Below are 6,064 nucleotides of genomic sequence, written 5' to 3'. Positions count from 1 at the left end.
TTCTCTTCACAAACCATGAAGGCAAGAAGAGCATGGAGCAGAGTACTTCAGGTCCTCTATGAAAACAAATTCCAGCCCAGACTACTATACCCTGCAAAGCACTCTTTCGAGTTTGATGGGGAAGTAAAATACTTCCATGACAAAGAAAAACTAAAGAATTCCATGATTACAAAGCCAACCTTACACAGACTACTAAAAGATGTTCTAGAGAGGGATCAAATGAGTAGAATTCCACAAACAAGAACAGAAGGAATCCACTAAATAGGGCAAAGAATTAAACACATGAGAAAAAGCACTAAATATCAGCAGGTAAATAACATGTCAATTTCAGGTCAGTACATCTCAATTATAACCATCAATGTAAATGGACTCAATTCAGCAATTAAGAGAAATAGATTGGAACATTGGATTAGGAAATAAAATCCAATAATATGCTGTATACAAGAAACACACTTAACTCATAAAGAAATTCAAAAGCCAAAGGTCAAAGGATGGGAAACAATACTACATGCCCTAGAACCCCAGAAAAAAGCAGGGGTAACAATCCTTTTCTCAGAGAGTCTTAACCTCAAACCAAGAATGATCAAATGAAATAAAGATGGGCATTATATAACGGGTAGGGGAAAAATTCAAGTGGCAGTGGTAACACTCATAAATATGTATGCACCCAACACCGGAGCACCCAAATATATAACATAAATTTTAATGGATATGAAAAACCTAATATCCAATACCACAATCTTTTTTTTTTGGTAATATGAAAATTTATTACTGTCTTTTCATCATCAAAACTTAGGATATTGGTCTTTCCTTCTTGCCTTTGTAGAGAGCCAAAAGAGAGACATTGGCTACTTTAACAACCTTAAAGCAGACTCCAGGAATGTCACCAACGGCATGACCTTTTCGACCAAATCCAGCAACCAGCACTTCATCATTTTCCTCAATGAAGTTCAAGCACCCATCATTAGGGACAAAAGCTGTGATTTTCTTGCCGTTCTTGATCAGTTGGACTCGCACGCACTTCCTGATGGCAGAATTGGGCTGCTTGGCCTCAACCCCTACTTTCTCCAGCACGATCCCCTTTGTGTGGGAAGCACCCCTGAAGGGGTTGGCCTTCAGGGCTGTGCCCAGATGGGCCTTCTTGTACTGCTTGTCGTGCCACTTCTGGTCCCGCCGGTGACTGCGGAGCTTCCTGGCAATATGGAGGCCGCGACACTTGCCCATCCTGCCGGTGCAAGGGCCCGAGCCCAATACCACAATCTTAACAAGATAACACCCCCTTAACTCAAAAACATAGCTCAAGCAGACAAAAATTAGCAAAGAAGTAGCAGAACTGAACCAGAACTTGGAACAAATGGACTTAGTGGATATATACAGAGTGTTCCACCCGACCACAGCTGAACACAGATTTTTTTTAGCTGCACATGGGTCATTTTCTAAAATAGATCACATACTAGTCCATAGGTCATGCTTAAGTATATGCAAGAAAACAAAAATTTTCCCATGCATAGTATCTGACTGCAGTGCAATGAAACTGGAACTAAAAGAGACAAAACCCCAGAAAAACCCCTAAATACGTGGAAATTAAACAACACCGTACTCAGCAACCAATGGGTCACAGGGGAAATTAAACAAGATATTGAACAATATCTACAATTCAGTGAAAATTCAGGCAGAACTTATCGAAATGTATGTGATGCAATGAAAGCAGTTCTCAGAGGGAAATTTATAGCTATGAACTCACACATCAGGGAAACAGAATGGGAACAATTAGTAACCCTAATGCTGCACCTGCAAAATCTAGAAAAACAAGAGCAAACCAAACCCGGAGCCCAAAGACAGGAAGAAATCATAAAGATTAGAGCAGAAATTAATTCAATTGAGATGAAGAAAACAGTTCAAAGAATTAATGAATCAAAAAGCTGGTTCTTTGAAAGACTAAATAAAATTGATAAGCTCCTAGCTAACCTCATCAAAAAGAGGAAAGAAAAAATTCAAATACAAGCAATAAGGAATGGAAAGGGTGTAACTACCACAGACCCAGTAAAAACTGAAAAGATTATCAATAGCCATTTTGAGAACCTTTACTTTCAAAGAATAGATGACACAGAAGAAATGAATAGATTCCTATAAAGCTACAAATTACCAAAACTGAATCAAGAAGATAAAACAACTCTCAATAAACCAATAACAGCCAATGAAATATGAAATGTAATAAAAAACCTACTGAAAAGGAAATGTCCAGGTCCTGATGGATTCACAGCTGAATTCTACAAGAATTTAACTGATGCTATAATTCTTATACTCCCCAAACTCTTCAATGAAATTGAAAAGGAAGCAACCCTTGCAAAATCATTCCTGGAGGCAACTATTGTACTGATACCCAAACCAGGGATAGGCGGAACCAAAAAAGAGAACTACAGGCCAATCTCCTTCATGAGCATAGATGCAAAAATCCTCAATAAAATCCCAGCAAATAGAATACAGCAAATCATCAAGAAGATCATACACCATGATCAGGTAGGATTCATCACAGGGATGCAAGGATGATTCAATATATGCAAATCTATAAATACAATACACTGTATAGATAAAGCCAAATCTAAAAACCACATGATCATCTCAATTGATGAAGAAAAGGCTTTTGACAAAGTCCAACACTCATTCATTTTCAAAGTCCTACAGAATATTGGAATAGATGGCAGCTACTTGAATCTGATAAAAGCCATTCATGACAACCCAATGGCTAACATAATATTAAATGGGGAAAAATTGAAATCATTTACTCTCAGATCTGGTACAAGACAAGGATGTTCTCTTTCAGCACTCTAATTCCATATAGTTCTGGAAACATTAGCAAGAGTCATTACACAAGAGAGAGAAATAAAAGGAATAGGAATAGGTAAAGAAGAAGTTAAATTATCATTATTTGAAGATGAAATGATGCTTTACTTGGGAGACCCAAAAAAGCTCAACCAAAAAGCTACTACAACTGATACACAAATTCAGCAGCATAACAGGATACAAAGTCAATACTCAAAAGTCAATAGCATTCCTCTACACAGACAACAACACACTGAGAGGGAAATTATAGAAACAATAACTTTTACAACAGCACTGAGGAAAACGAAATACCTTGGAATTCACTTGACTAAAGAAGTCAAAGGTCTTTTCAAGGAAAATTACAGTATTCTGCAAAAATAGATCTTAGAGGATTTCAGATAATGGAAAGATATTGCCTGCTCCTGGATAGGAAGAACCAACATTGTGAACATGGCCACACACCCAAAATTGCTGTACAGATCAAATGCAATCCCTATCAAACTGCCAACAACATACCTTCTACACCTGGAGAAATCATTCCTAAAATTTATTTGGAACCAGAAAAGACATAGAATAGCAAAGGCAATCGTGGGCAACAAAGACAAGGCAGGAGGCATTACAATTCCTTACTTGAAATTACACTACAAAGCTACTGTGATAAAATCAGCATGACACTGGAAACAAAATAGATTTGAGGATCCATGGAGAGATTAGAAGATGCAGAGGCATCTACAAACACAGCCACCTTATCTTTCAGAAAGGTGCCAAACATGCTTATGGGAAGAATGATAGCCTCTTTTACAAATGGTGGTGGAAAAACTAGCTCTCTACATGCCTAGAACTAAAACTTGACCCAGGTCTATCACCATGCACTAAGCTAAAGTCAAAATGGATTATAGAACTAAACATTAAAACAGAAACACTAAATCTGTTGGTTAGAGAAAGTAGGAGGAATTCTTGAAGACAAAGAGGTAGGCAAAGAGTTCATGAACAAAAATCAAATTGCACAGGTAATACTTGAAAAAATTAACAACAGGGACCTCTTCTTATTGAGAAATTTTAGCATGTCAAAAGAAATTACCAACAAAGTGAAAAGAACCTACAAATTGAGAAAAAATCTTGACAAATAAGCACTGAGGCAAAGGTCTGCTCTCTAGCATTTATGAAGATATAAAAACATTAGGGTCCCAAAATTTGAAGACCCAATTGAGAAATGGTCATCTGAGGTGAGCACATGGTTCTCAGAGGACGAAATTTAAAAAGGGAATAAATATATGATAAAATCACATCACTAGCCATCTGTGAAATGCATATTAAAGCAACACTGTGATACCATCTCACTCCACAAAGAATGGATATCATAGAGAAATCAACTAAAAAAAAAGAAATCAACTAACAATGAATGTTGGATAGGAAGTGGGGATAAAGGAACACTTCTCCACTGCTGGTGGGAATGGTGTAACCATTATAGAAATCAGTGTGGAGATTCCTGAGAAAATACGATTGGAAATCCCATTCAAGCCAGCTATCCCCCTACTGAGAATTTTCCCAGAGGAACTGAAAACGTCATATCATAGTGATATATGTGTACCTATGTTTATAGCAGCACAATTTGTGATAGCCAAATCTTGAACACAACCAAGATGCCCATCACATGAAGAATGGTTGAAAAAGATGTATTTTTAATACAATGAAGTATTACTCAGCTATAAAGAATGATAAACTCGAAGCCTTCATATTTAAGTGGATGAGACTTGAAGATATACTCATAAGTGAAATACACCAGTCCCACATGTGTAAATATCATATAGTGTCCCTAGTATAAGAACTCAAAAGAGAAATACAAAGAGAAAGTGATAACACAATTAGAGGAAAGGAAGAACTTGAGGATTAGAAAAGGAAAAGGGGGCAAAGAGAAAAGCTAGAAAACATGACAGGGGCAAAGCCATACATTTAGATGCACAAGATGGGATGCACAATAGCAAATTTTGGATAGGCAGTGGGGATAAAGGAACACTTCAGGATAAAGGCAATGATCCTGAGAACTATCAGCAGGTTTTTGAAACTAACAGTTACTTGGTGGGATTCTCACCTTGACTAACTATGCTGATATCTGTGAACTGAGTGACTGCACTGAAGATAGCAATGGGTAATAGTGGGGGAATGGTTGGAATGCCTGTGATTCTGGTCTTCCAAATACGTACTGCTTGCCATGACATTCCAATTATGCCCAGATTGTATCTCAAATAAATAAATAAATAAATATATATATATATATTAATATATATAAATGGTAATAAATGAAAAAAAAAAGAGACAAGAAAAAAATGTCACAGGACTGTCCTGGTACAATGCTGTATATGGTTATATTTCTAAGTTTCTGTGTAAAAATATGTACCTGTTTATTCATATTTTAAATTTTTTTGTTTTTTAATTCTTTTTCCATATTCAGTAGAGAGTTAATATTTAACGTTTCAATACTTGGTGGAAAATACATGTTCCATCTTATGTCTAAGATATTTCATATTCAGACAGATAGTGAGGTTAAACCCAACTGCATGTGTTGTATGGCAGTAATAAACTTCTCTTCTGGAGGATAACAGCCTAAGTTTGCAGACCAAAAGTTAGAGAAAGAGAAGGGCTGAAAGTATATACACCATTTTGGACCTTGCCTTTTAAGATCAATGAGAAACCAGGACATAGGAGAACCTATACTGTGACATCATGTAACTCAGATGATGTAATTGTGTCCCCAATTTTTTGATCAAGGAGATTATGGGGCCACAGAGGAATGTGATTGATAATTTAGAGTGTGCCTAAGGAGAGTCATGTGGATAGACATCATTCTCTTAGGCTTTCATAGGGAGCAAATTGGTCAAGCAATTGTCGTGACTCATCCACATGGCTGACACTGACAAAGGATCTACAAAATGCGGTATAGGGTTTCAAGATAAGTCCTGAGGGGACTTGACTGACATTGTCAGTTACAAACGTTACATTTTTTTTAAATTTTAATTTTTTAAAATAGATTGCAAATTGAAAATAATTTTTTTTTTCCCGGAACCGGGGATCAAACTCAGGCCCTTGTGTTTGCCAGGCAAGCACTTATTCCACTGAGCCATCTCTCCGGCCCTGAAAATAAATTTTTTACAAACATAAATGAATATAACAATAAAAATTGTCCAAAATAAAAATGAAGAAAGAATTTACAGATCAGTCATAGTAGTTCACTGTGTCAAAA

General features: G+C 36.6%; 1 protein-coding gene and 1 pseudogene across 1 annotated transcript in view; both read right to left on the bottom strand.

The window, feature by feature from the left end:
• LOC101588350 (vomeronasal type-2 receptor 116-like) overlaps window positions 1–6,064 on the bottom strand; it is a gene marked incomplete at its 5' end in the record, with an annotated part of 52,739 nt that overhangs the window by 12,749 nt on the left and 33,926 nt on the right. The gene's annotated exons all lie outside the window — the stretch shown is intronic.
• LOC105741076 lies at window positions 786–1,224 on the bottom strand (annotated as a pseudogene).

Source organism: Octodon degus, unplaced genomic scaffold (genome assembly GCF_000260255.1).
Source record: "Octodon degus isolate 3935 unplaced genomic scaffold, OctDeg1.0 scaffold00282, whole genome shotgun sequence".
Lineage (NCBI taxonomy): Eukaryota > Metazoa > Chordata > Mammalia > Rodentia > Octodontidae > Octodon > Octodon degus.
The sequence above is the reverse complement of the archived record's forward strand: the minus strand, read 5'-3'. Positions and strand labels throughout refer to the sequence as shown.